The following is a 13,891-nucleotide window of genomic DNA, read 5'->3' as shown; positions in this document are numbered from 1 at the left end:
CTGGAGTGTTGCTGCGGGCACTACAACTTCCCGAATTATCCCTTACAAAAAATGTTGTTGGAATTCCATTGGTTTTCCATTGATATTTCGTGCCACCATCAACAAAAAAATTGTGGAATTTTTATTGGTATTTCATTGTAGATTTGTTGAGTAGTCATGGAAAAGTGGCCACCGTGAATCCATTGAAAATCTGTTGTAGTATTATTGTGTTGTTTTTCCATTGGTTCGTTATTGTATATTCATTGGATTTAGATCGAGATGAATTTTCATTGTATTTTCATTGTACTGGGATATATCTCACTAAGGTCTAAAGTAGCAAGATTTGGCTCACTGAGGCTGAATATTAACTGCAGCCAACAGGAAAGCAAAAAAGGCACATGAAAAGGCATTTTTATATAGTGATTTTATTTCCCTTGTGAGGGGAGAGAATAGGCTTTCTTTTATATAAGAAACACTTGCGCCTGGAAACTTCGTGCTGCAATATTCTGAAAAAAAAAAGATGTAATCAGTAAGATAACCAACATGTACTATCATCAATAGCAGTGAAAGATTATGCTTAAAGCCATAAAAGTAAGCAAGTTATATTAGTGCTTAAAGCTTTTGTGGTTTAATGCAGGTGAAATTGTTCTGCCTAAGGTATAACAACAGTATAACGAGCCATGGCAAATGTGGTCTCTGCTGCGACACAGGATCGTCAATGAACTTCTATGCAGTGAACTATGAAATAAGTGCATATATGCAATAAGTGAACTTCTATGCAGATTAAACTAGCTTGATGTTCTTATCATGCACGAGAACAGACCTAATATTTTTGTGTTCTTGCCTAAATGCTTATCACAAATTACAACTTTAAAATTAACATATGGTCACTATGTCAACACAAGGCTTGCAAAGCATATTTGAGAATATTGCGTCTGTTTGCAATGCACTACTTCCTGTATAGCTCTTTTTATGACTAAGTGAAAGACCTCAAATCTTCATAAGGTCCATGAAGCCTGCTGAACTAAATGAACTTCATGCATAATGTGCCTGTGACACAAACGTGAAGAGGCTCTTCATCTTCGTATGGCTGCTAAGGTCCTGCTAATGGCGAGGCTAGCATTTAGCATTTGTAGGGTTAATGCCACCTTGTGATAGCAATAAGCTATATGTGAGAGCTGAGTGAAGCCGAGAATCTTCTATTAAAAAAGATTTGCAGGTCTTTTAAAAAAACGAGCAACAAAAAAGGTAGCGTGTCGCAAACAGCTAACAATGTTTTGAAATGTGCCATCATAGTCATCTAGAGCACAAATACACCTAGGACTGTGTGTGTGCTAGCGGGTGGGCTATGATGAATTCATAACTCAATCGATCATTTATTTTATCTCTACTTTAATGCCCTCTGGTTTCGACAAGATGTGCATTCGTGCCTTTCGCTTTCATTTCATGCTTCCTTGGCTTGATCAAAAATATCTGGATACAACTGAGATTCTAGTTTTCTTTTTATTGCTCTTTCTTTTGCAATATCCAAACCATATATCTTCGTTCTCGTTAACTAGGCCCAACAAAGGAAACACTTGCATACACACAAATTGTCTTCTAGGTTTGTCACCCCTACTTGGATTAAGCAACACTAGTAGCCCTACACATTCTCTATTACAAGAAACCTACACCTTCTTGTTTTCTTTCTGTCCTCTTTTTTGAACACTTACAATTCCCTCACCTTACTCTATGCACTGCCTGCATCATTCTCATCTTCCCCCAATGAAGTGGGGGAGCAGAAATCAGGTGCTGGCTTGACTTAAGACAATTCCCTTGCCAAAATGTTGGTCCTAGTGATATTTTTGTTTAACCATTCTTCCAGCCTTCTTCTTCTGCAAGTTCTGTCTTGTTTGAATTTCTGCAAACATTGTGTGCTAGTAACCGCTTTACGAGATTAGCATTCCACAAATTTATGTATGATGTGACAATGTTACAAGGCTCTCACCAACAACATTGGCATGCTGCGCTTGCATCTTCTTCCAACTTCTTTCGGGGCCTGGGATGCCTCGTGAACTGTTGCACTTGAGTGGCACACATGCTGCATAGATAGTTTTGAATGAAAAAAAATTACCATAGCTATTTTTTCTAGCAGCAAAAGGAACGTAAAAATCAGCAGTATGAGCACATCATAACTTCTTTTTAAGATCCCACAGTATTGAAGGCTAACAGGAACAACATTGTTGCAGTGTTTTTCTGTTTTTCTTGTCCATAGTCATGGAATTCCTACATAATGCTGCTAGAGGGCCTCAACACCTACACACTCATAAGTATTATGGAGCACGTGCACAGGAACTTTTTACGAGGAAGGGCATGTTCAACTGTGGCTTGTTGTCTTACCACTGTTTATTCTGTGTGTAAGAATATTCACGAACGCAGTCTAACAGTCTTAAACATTCTTTTTACATTCACACAAAGCATTAACCAGTTGGTATAAGAATGTTTTCTGCTGTTGATGTGTCACGCAAGTTTGCACCAACAACTGCCATACCCTTTTCTTCAGATGCTGTGGATGCCGCTAGTTAAAGAATTGTATAAACGCAATATTGTGCAAGCTACACAACGAAATGCCCTCAAGTATAAAAGATGTAAATAAGCACTTGATGCTTATTTAAGTAAGTGTATGTTGGTACCAGCTACTGTGTTAACACTGTTTTTTGTGACTGAATGAATCAGTTGAACTTTTTATTGTTCACGGCATATGTTTTAGATATAGTGAAATACCAAAAACCAATTTATTTTACCGACAGCTTTTCGCAGAACATTTAAAGAACTTCAAAAGAAATGTCTGACAATATAACATCGGCTAAAGGCACTTTTCTGCGCCGAGTACATAAAAGTCGCAATTCTTGTCAGTCCTCCGACTTGCATATTTTCTCTCTCTGGCTTGCATACTTTCACAGATATTATTTTCTATTTTCTTTTGCGCGAAGGAATATACTTATAGTAACACCTGGCTAGCGTGTTTTTTCTATCATACGCCACGAGTAAAATATTGGTTTTCAAATTATTAACAGTATAGAACAATAATTTCGTAGAAATAGTTTTGCAACGTGAAAAAGATATCCAAGGATGGGAGGGAAACTGGTGGCGTCGATCCCATGCGCTGTGAGCATTTATTTTCTTTTTTTACAATACGATAGCATTCCATTCGCGAACGATCAAACTGACAGTTTTTTTAGACATGACGCGATATCGTTCATGACATTTCTGCATGATTATTTTATAACGATACAACAAAAAGACGAACAGCGAGTTCGATGTTTACATAAACGGATGTGGCATGGGCCCCGCTGTAATAGTACCACTTAAAAAACAGGGTCATACATTGTGTTCATCAATCACATTCTGGGATTTTACGAGCCAAAACCATAATATCATAAGCCACACCGCAGTGTATGGCTCTGGATTAAATTTAACCACCTGGGAATCTTTAAAGAGCACCTATATCTAAGCACGAGCGTTTCTGCATTTCGCCCAATCGAAATCCGGCTGCCGCGGCCGGAGCTGAACCCGCGACCTTGCAGCGCAACGGGTAGGGACGAGCATGAGAACACATAAACAAGCGCCCCTGTTTAAGTGGTTTGTTGCAGTTCAGTATTTAGGTGGTCTGATTGCGACAAACTTGCTTAAACTGCAGTTCAGATAAATCGGCCTGGCTGCTAGATGCTCAGCTTAAACGGACGACATGCCCACACCTTGGCGCTCCATCGGCGGAAGGCGAAATGCAACACGCCACACGCACACCGGACCGGCCCCGCACAAAATTCTTTGACATTGGCGCCGTGAACCAGGCGTGTGTGATGTGTGGTGCGCGACGGTGATATTTGTGGTGTGCGACAAGGTGCGGTACATGTAAACAAGAAGCAGACAACAAGGAGAGCACGCGCCGCTCTACCGCGCCGCGCCGAAAACGACGACGCCGAAGACCGTCCGGCGCGTGAACACGCGGCACAAGAAAAATACCATGTACCGCACCTTGTCGCACACCACAAATATCACCGTCGCGCACCACACATCACAGCGTGAAACATACATTCAGCTAGGAAATCAGTTATACACACAACACGAGACAAGTGCTTACCGCAGTCAAAGTATCGTTGGTCAGTCGGCGCTCCTTTCTTCGTGCCCGCGTCCACGCAGCCGAGTCGGTAGCATACCTCCGCGTCAGCCAATGCACGGACGGTATATAGATACATCCCGCTTTTCGTCTTGTACGCTCTTGACAAAATGTTCCTTATCGCGCAGCAGCAGATGACAACACACACTCACGTGCTTAGAGCTCACGACACACACGTGGCGCACACGCCGACCAAGAAAAAAAAAATGAGAAATGGCGACAAAAACAAACGCAAAAAAAAAAATGATATACCAATGTTGCTTGGTAACTTTTTTAGTTTTCGCTAGGTTTGGTAAAAACATCGAACATCATTTTTTTTTCGAAAAACTTCAGTATTTTATTATATGTCGTCAGCTATACAGAGAGTGTAATAAAATAAAATACCTCCTTGTGCAAATGACTATTGGCTGCGTTAAAACAATCATTTAGTGTTGAGGACAACACTTAGGCAAAGCCTTCGAGATCACCTCAGCGCGACAGATCTCAAAGGCCACACTTCGATCAATTTGGTCACAAAGCAACCGATCGCAAATGATCGCGAATCACCACTGTTCTGGCTCATTCGCTAAGAGCTTGATTTCTCAGTCGCGCGAACGCAGTGGCAAAGCTGGTTAACCAATGCGCTGAAGATTATGTTACGCGGCGATGACGGCGCGAGCAGACGTGAACGGCATCAATCGCGAAATGTTTTGTTGATGCGATTGGGCAGGTCGCGCTTGCTGCTGTGAACATGAGTCTCCATGAGTCGAGTCGCCATTTAGAGATGTTGTAAATCTTGAATAAACCAAGCAGGCTAGGTGACATATGTCTCCGCCCTGTTTCAAAGGTTTTGATGCCGATAAATATAATGATAATCATCATCATCATCATTGTGGCTGGTCGCACGACCTCTGCCAACCGTCGGTGGGAATCGCACTGCATTTTGTTGCATGTCTTGCCGTAAAGTAATAGTGAAAATTTACTCGAGGTCGCCAAACCACTGGCTCTGTATCCGCGTGATAGCTTGCGATGCCACGTAATAGACATATTAGTAGACACCAGTGGGATCCATACATCGACGTATGATGGGTTCGAAACACAAGTTCAAAAAACAGTCATCTGTTAGTATTCTGTCCTCCTTCGGCACGCATTGAGCAAGGCATGAAGCTAGGCATGCTATCGCCAGCCATTGTAAATAAATGATGAGGGGTATTAGCGTAACAAAAGAGGCGCTCAGTGGTTAGTTCGTGGACAGCAGGAAACGTAAGTTTGGGCAAGTTGGTGCGTCATCCTGAAGTATGTGCTTACAGCGCGAGGCTACACGTGGGCGGAGAGAAGTAAACACGGACAACGTTTTCGCTGTTTTGTCGCAGGGTCTCTTGTCTGGATCCGCCAATGGGTAAGACGGGGGGAGGGGGGATTGGGGGAGGTGGGAGAGTGACCTCAAAAATTCAAGAATGGCAATCTTCGGCCTACGATGGCAGCGCATATCCGAACGTAAAGCAAACAGTTAGCCAGGATGCCTGGCTTCCCTCATTGGATCGCGCGCCTTAAGTGAGAAAATGCAACGAGAAATCCATGAAAATTCGTCAACAGAAAACTTATTGAGCAATGCACAACGGAATTTTTAATGAAATCTCATTGTGCTGGCTCATTGAGTGTTGTAATTTCATAGAATTTCCATGGAATCAATGATAGTTCAACAAATCGACAACGGAAATTGGGCTCTCCGAGATCTCATTAGGCGTTGGGTCATAAAACTCATTTAACGTACACACAACTGTAGCTGAGCGAGTTTGGCTGACGCGGTGCTACTCTTGCGCACAAGACTTCTATCGTCTTAGACCCCAGCGCCGCGACCAACGAAGCTCACTTCTTGGCGTCATCGGTGACTTGGCTTGCTTCAAAATAAGCCTCAACCTTTACCAGATAAGCGTGCCACTTATCTGTTTCTTGGTCGAAATACGGTAGCCTATGTGCCATGGCTGTAGATGGGTTTGTCGTACAGCTGCTGCTTCTCAGCACTAGCGTCTTCTCACTGTCTTCCGTGGGCAGCTGCAGCTTTCCTAGGTTGCTCGTCGTCACTGTTACGTTGGCAGCGGTCACGCCGCCTCTGACAAGAAGTGGTCCGTGTGGCCACTCCTTTTGTATCTCTACTAGGGTCTTTTGGATATCGGCTAACGCTTGGTCTGCCACCGTGTTATCTAGTTTATCACTTCTGGCTTGGGCCTTGCGTTTGAGTGGAGGGGGGTCATCCCCTTTGTCCATATCATTGTCCGGGACTTCAGTTGGATCTTTCGTGCTCGCGTCTGGAGCGGGAGCTACCTGAACGCCACAGGGAGCAGTTCTGTCCCCGTTTCTTTTCAACATTACTCATATCCCGTTAGCGCGGGAACTTGCCAAAATTCCTTCTGCCAATCACTCTTTGTACGCGGATGACATAACCATCTGGGTCAATTCCGGCAACCATGGCGAAATCGAATCAAAACTACAGTTGGCCGTTTACACTTGTTAAGCACGCCAATTGCATCGGTCTAAGCTGCTCGGAGGCTGAATCAGAACTCCTATAGTGATGGACCTAAAAAAAACAGGATATCTTTAACATCCAAGTCACACTAGATGACACTCCCATCCGCAGGGTTAATAAAATCAAAATCTTGGGTCTCAATATTTCTGACAATGGCTCCAACGCTGAAACCATAAAATTATACCGCACTGCGATTCTCAATAGAGCTTCACTAATTAAGCGCATCTCCACTCGTCATCGCGGCATGCGAGAAGCAGACACACGTCGCCTCGTTCAGGCATTTAGCCTTTGCAGAATCACCTACTCCATCCCTTACCTCAACAAACTCATCTAAACTGGCTATAAACTGCTCTCCATCTCCCTAAATCAACGCACACAGACAACTCCTTCAACTAGGGGTGCACAACACCCTGGGAGAGCTCGTAGACGCGCACCTCTGAGGTCAATATCAAAGGCTATCACATACACAAACTGGTCAAATACTTCTGCACCGACTCGGAATCAACCTACCCGGTCATACCACGGCCACGCGCTCTCCTCCCACTTTTGTTAGCAATAACCTCTGCATTATGCCACTTCCCCAAAACACCCACCCGGAACATAATCGAGCAAGACGGGAAGCTATAGAGCCAAGGCTCTGCAGAAGAGCTACCCTCCTCCTACACCGGCAGTCTATGTAGACGCGGCTGAATATTCAGACCGACCAGTTTTCGCATTAGCCGTTGTAGAGGGATTCCAAAACCCCATTGTCTGTGCGTCGATTCCAAATTTGACAGAATCCCTAGATGCGGAAGAGACAGCAATTGCCTTAGCAATTGCTCTCTCCTCCGCTAAGTGTATTTTCTCTGATTCTAAAACCACAACCAGTAATTATGCCAATCGCGAAATCCACTCCCCGGCTGCTAAAATACTCGAATCAACTCCCCCTCCTAATCGCCTTATCACCCTCCTTTGGGTCCCTGCTCAAAGCGAACACCCAAGCAACATGGCCGCTCACACCCAGGCCCGAGCACTCGTCAACCTGGCTGAGAGCGACCCGCTTTCGTCTCGCAGTGCCAGAGATCGATTCCTCAGCTACCATGAACTCACCCTGTTTTACAGACATTCCCGCCTAATCCACCCCCCCCCCCCCCCCAGCGCATAAATCTCTTCCAAGAAGTGACCAGGCTTTGTGGCGCAGACTTCAAACGGCCGCAGTTACGACCCCTTTCCTTCGGTCCATTATTACGCACGGCGAAACCTCTCCTCACTGCCACTTGTGTCCTAGCACCAGAGCCGACTTTCACCACATCTTTCTAAATTGCCCGAACAAGCCCAAGCCCCCGTGGCGAGGGTCAGAACACCAGGAGCGGTGGGAGGCTGCCCTGCGCAGCGCGCAACCGGAGCTACAGCTTCGGACAGTGGGCTGGGCCAGAGGGGTCGCCGAAGCACAAATGTGCCCGGCCATGTAGAGCGGCCCGAGGGCCCATCGTCGTCCTGCTTCCTTTTCTCCCCTGGCAGTGTCCCCGCCGTGCTCACGTTGGTTTCGACGGGAATTCAGGGCGCAGGCTCCTTTCCCAAGCGTATCACCCCTGAAGGAAGCCGAACGCCAGGCCGGGGTACGCTTGTACCCTTTTGAACCAGTGGGTGCCCGGCGGCGGTGGGAATCGAACCCACAGCCTCCCGCAGCCGAGGCGGGCGCTCTACCACTAGTGTCCACTAGGGGCAGTGTCCCCGCCAGCCCCTGGGCGCGCGCCATCGACCACGTCTGCCCAGCTCACCGTGGTTGACGTGTTTGCTGAAGTGGGTAGCCTAGTTCTTGACCTGGATCTGTATCCCGGTCGTGACCCCGGTGTCCTGGAGCCGGACCGGGATAAGGATCTGGGGTAGGATGGAGACCTTGTTCTCGATCTGGAGCGTCGTTCCCTGGCGTTTGGCCTTCCACGAGACTCTGCCCTGTCTTCTCTTGAGGTAGCGTCTTTATGTTCTCGTTTTAGTTCTCGTTGCAGTCTTTGCCATTGTCTGTGTTTAACGATGAAGGGCTTCTTGAATTTGGCTTTGCACGTCTTATCTGTGGTTGGATGGTCCTCGCTGTATAACTGGCATTTAGGTACGCACCTATGGTCTTTGTCTGGGTGTCTTATCTGTGGTTGGATGGTCCTCGCTGTATAACTGGCATTTAGGTACGCACCTATGGTCTTTGTCTGGGTTTGCTGCTGCACATCCAGCACAAATCTTGTTGTTCGGGTTGGGACATAAAATCTGTAACGCAAAAAAAAATAGAGGCAGCTTCACACTAGTGGTGCGAAGACTGGGCAAACAGTGAAGTTGGCGACACCACCTAGCTTTACCTCGGTTCGGCCAAATTTTTGCGAGGTCATGCTTCGAGACTCGGCCACGTTCTGCGCAAGATCATCCCGGAATCATCGACAGCCCAAGTAGCAACGAACACTCGGTCATTTTATCTGGACGCTCAAACGCTTTTGCTCAGTTTGTGACTCTAAACCACCGAAAGGGGTTCGGACGTGGGTACTAAGGGAAGGAAACACTACAGTTGATGATAGAAGTCATAGTCATGAGAATGACTCATCGAAAATGACAATGACTCGGCAAAAAAAGATTAACACACAAAAAAACTGAAATGGGTTGCACGTGGGTACTAAGTGAAGGAAACATTAAAGGATGGTGGTAGAATTCATAGTCATGAGCATGACTCAGCAAAAATTACAATGATTCAGCGAGAAAAGATTAACACTCACAAACCACTTAAATGGGTCCTGACGTGGGCACGAAGTGAAGGAAACACTAAAGGATGGTGGCATAAGTCATAGTCATGAGCATGACTCATCTAAAAGTTCGGATGTGGTACTAAGTGGAGGAAATTGCTTAAGTTTAATGGTCGAAGTCATATATAGTCATGAGCGTGACTAAGGCTTTCGTTTTAAGGTCTCTTTCGCCTAGCTAAAGCGGCTCCTGAGGAACTCCTGACATGAATGTCATGACATGCGTGTCATGTAGGCCATGAAACAGCCGCCTACTAGGTCTTGGCACTCTCATGGTCGTTTCTTGGTAGGCTCCCCGCACACTGCTTCACATAACATCGATTCCCACAGAGCGTGGGATCTGCCATCTTTTTTTTTTCTTACCCACTGTGTAGGGTAGCAAACCGGAAACTCGTCTGGTTTATGTAGATGCAGATGCAGAGCCTAGATGGTAACGGCACATACCCACTCTGGGGGTTTGGCCAAGAACCGGGTAGTTCGATTTAACAATAAGAAAGGAGGCAAATAAAATACTGCAAACATAAATTTGGAAATAGGTACGTATATGAGAATTAATATGCGGATTATATCACGTTATTTTAATAGAATAAAGGAATAAATGAAAACTAAAAAATTCTTCTTCACACACAACGTCCGTGTCTCAAATATTTCGACACAAACGAAACAAAGTGCTCACAGGAAGATGGGAGACTTCATCTGGACGAAAACAAGTCAAGCTGGAGCCAATGTTGCGAAAATGGTACTCGTCATCACCCTAACTAGGACAGGTTCCCTTGTTGAAACCTTTACTTCAACCTGAGGCTTCCATTTTCACCCCTTGTTGATTATACTTCATATCTTTCGAATCACTCAGGTAAGTGGGTTTCCATTTTTTTTTATAATGTTTCGCAAACTTTGTATTCCTTTGGCAGAAATACTCGCGGATAGGCGGTACAGTATGGTTCACTGTTAATGAGAACAACAAACTCGCAATTAAGGGATTACAGCTCAGTTTTGATGTGGATCCCTTCGTCAATAATTGTTTGCCATTATTAGTCTATACGTGAGAGTCATGTCGATCAGTTTTTTTTCTATGAAGTCGATGATGCATTCAAGTAATGTTTGTCCAAATAATAATTAGATATAAAGACAGAGAAGCAAGGAAACGCAGGGATGTTCACCAGACGCACCCCCGGTTTGCTAACCTGCAATGGGGCAAGGGTTAAAGGAATACTAATTAGGTGTGTGATAATAGAGCATAAACACAATGAGCGGAGCATAAACAGCGCAATACGCGTGCACAATCATGGGTATAGCACACAGTTTTCTTTTTCAAAGTTTATCGTGTAGGCTCGTAGACTTCAGGAACCCGAGTAGCGCAGACATTGCCTTCTGCGAGGTGTTACTTTGGGTTCACTGACCAATATACATATAGCTGTCTGTTCTGGCTGTAGACGATTGTCTACTCTGTCAAGCACTTCACGCATCACTTGCCTTTCGGCCCTATAACGCTGCCAGGCACAGAGAAGGTGTGCGCAAAGGTCTCGTCACAGCTGGCTGTGTGTGTCCGGTCGGCCATTCCAAAAACGTTGTCAAGGCTTTTTCGTGTGGCCAATGGGAAGAAAAAAAGTCGTCTCCTTAACGTCAGTTTTGACATCTTTGTTTTCTAGAATGAAGTGGAGAAGACCGGCAGGCTGAGTTTAAATACAAACGAAGGATGTCCTGCACTCGGCGAGGAATTTGCACAGCAACTGAACGGGAATTTAAATTAATTGATTTAGGCAGTATACCGCAGTACCGTTTCACCCATTCCGTGAGCCGTACTCATGATTGTTTGACACGTGGGTTTTCAGGCAATGTCCCCGTTTGCTGTAGTGTTCATGAAAACGAGAGCTGTGTCGAGCATAAGGTATTGATGATTGATTCTAGCGGCAACAGACTAAAAGGTCAATGAAAGCATACGTTGCTAGATACATATAAGGAAGGAAAAGGGCGACTTCGGGGAATGTCATCAAAAAAAGCAGACGTCATGTTTGTTTCTCTTGTTTTTAGGATGCCCGCAAGGTTAATATTGATAGCCTCAGAAAGCACTACAAGATTGATTTACTCTGATTGCGTGGTTTCTGACAGCTAATTACTGGTAGAGGCAGCTGTATTCTAATTGATGAAACGCTTACTTCTTGGTGAACAGTACGTCTACCGAGCAAGCACGAAGGAGGACGACAAAGCTAACATGCATGCATCACCACATCTACGTAACCCACATCTGACTTTTGACAGGTACGTGGCAAGCGAGTTACAATACGGACGCAGCTGGAAGTTAGACGTGCCTCAAGTCTGATTTTTTTTCTGTGCCTGTCAGGCACAGTTATAATAGAGAAACAATGCAGTAAAGAACTAGAACAAATAGCAGAAAGAGAACCTCGCCAAAGCCGAGTGTTCGTCGGAAGCGGATAACACAGCGAAAAAAGAGGACAGGACCAAAACAGCAAGAGAACGCTTTGCCGATGTCAGTGATTGCGTGCTATTATTTAGGTACACGTCATGGGTAGATGCACGTACGCTCTGTGACGCTTATCTATTCTCCCATGCACGAATGCGTACTGTCTGACTCACAGCGTTGTTCATGTGACATGCAAGTGACCTCCCAGAAGGCCAGAGCGTAATGGGATCCGTGCTGTACCTGTACTGAGGGACGTTCATGTAAATCGTATTAGCATGCAACCGTAGCAGACGGCGCCATAGAAAGGCATGTTGTCACAGCGGGCGACTGGCTTGCACTGCGTACATCGTCTGCTGCACCTGCAGGTTGCACCCAGCGTAGGCTCAGCACCTGAGGACACAAATGTGTAAATTAGCATCTTTCGTGCGTGACTGCCAAAGATCGACGTTTCTTCGACAACTCTTCTGATCCCAGCTTAAGGAAAAATTGTGCGGGAGGTAAAGGCAATCATATGCGCTCATTTGTAATGAACCCAGTGTTCACATCGTGCATAATACCAAGTGTGTATATATTGTACACAACGTGCGCGCATATAGGTGCAATTACAACATTCTTACTCGCGATAGCAAGCTGTAGTTAAATTTTCGTATCGTTATGAAGTCTCCTTGTGTCATATGTGCCTCCGAGATGCGCGCTCAGCTGGCGTTTTACGTGCGACAGCAAGTTACGCCTAATGTTCCGCACTGGTTCGGCTCTTCTTGTCAGACGTATCGTGAATGTCATGCCGAATCACGAACAAAAGGAAAAGATAAAGAGGTGTGCACGACAATCTTACCACCCTCATAGCCGTGGTATAAGAAAGACCTTTGGGGAAAAATAGGTTCGGCAATCCCACGAGCTGTGGATCTATGTTATGCGAAGCATTGTGCCGGTAGCTGGCAGTCGATTATCACGTTGGGTTCCGCAAAGCGTTACCAGGTAGACCGACGTGTTCGTGTAAGGCGAGAAGTGCGCGCGACGACAACGACAAGGTGACAACGGCGTCGACGATCGTATGGCGACGGCATGGTGCATCTCCTCTGGCTGTTCGACGCGAGTTTGCTAAACATACCGACAGCGCATACGAGCACTACCCGCGTCACCTCAACTCCGCCAACGCCAAAACAGGTTGCAACGCAAGGCTATACTTCGGAACTCGTGACGTGGCCCTGACCTAATAACGTTAATGATCTCGCGCGAAATTTAAGAAAGTTGATGCTCGCCTTTTTTTTTTCTGCTGTAATAATGGACGATTTTCTTTTTTCCCCGAGAAAATTGAGATAAAGTTAAGAAAGAATGCATTAACAAACACCGTTGTATACCACTTGCTTTATTAACAGAACCCCATTAAGTAGAGCAGCAATAATTTAGGAGCAATGCCTTTTGTCGTGCAATTCAGGAGCGCATACCTCGAAGCTGGTGCCAGCTTCCGAATTTCGGCTAAGTGGACACATCTTCCGAACTCACTGGCTCCATTTTTTAATTAATTTCAGTGTATCTCAATTGCGATTTGTTGAAACGTTAATTATCTAAAGCATAATTAATTGGTAAGTTGTGTGCATCCATATCTCGAGCAAGCAATGTCCGCACCTTCGAATAATCTAGCTCAAGGAATGTGATTGTGCCATGTGCCGCCACCAATTAAAATATTCTAACATTAAATAAAACAACTGCAGCACGCTTAAAGAGGGCGCGGGCAAGCTGCTTGCGGGCAGCAGATGGAGGCCGCCGACCCACTTTCCCTGCCTGTAAACAATGGGACGCCCTCGTTACGTTCGTGAATCACGTCTACAGAAGAGCGCGCACTGTTCAATCAATGTCTGCTCTCATCGACTCTCGCGAGGCAAGCGGCGAAGCTACACTTGCATGCGTCTGGCTCGCCGCGCGCGCTCGCGTGCGTGGTTTTGAGAACGTCGCAACGGAGAATGCCCGTGGTGGTGGTGATTGGCGCTGGGTGCCCTCGAAGGTCACGTGGTATGGATCGCCTACATATTCTCGGTCTCGGACATTGACTTTCAAAGTAA

At 45.6% G+C, this 13,891-nt stretch overlaps 1 long non-coding RNA gene across 1 annotated transcript; it reads right to left on the bottom strand.

The window, feature by feature from the left end:
• Positions 1-384: 384 nt before the first annotated feature.
• LOC119448551 (uncharacterized) lies at positions 385-4,619 on the bottom strand. The gene is made up of 3 exons (XR_005191165.2): positions 4,103-4,619; positions 1,967-2,059; positions 385-485 (listed from the first exon to the last, which is right to left on the bottom strand). It is a non-coding gene; the product is annotated as an uncharacterized LOC119448551 (long non-coding RNA).
• Between the last annotated feature and the right edge of the window lie 9,272 nt (positions 4,620-13,891).

Source organism: Dermacentor silvarum, chromosome 4, assembly GCF_013339745.2.
Source record: "Dermacentor silvarum isolate Dsil-2018 chromosome 4, BIME_Dsil_1.4, whole genome shotgun sequence".
In the NCBI taxonomy this organism is placed as follows: domain Eukaryota; kingdom Metazoa; phylum Arthropoda; class Arachnida; order Ixodida; family Ixodidae; genus Dermacentor; species Dermacentor silvarum.
Note: the sequence above shows the minus strand (reverse complement) of the source record. Positions and strands in the feature narration are given on the sequence as shown.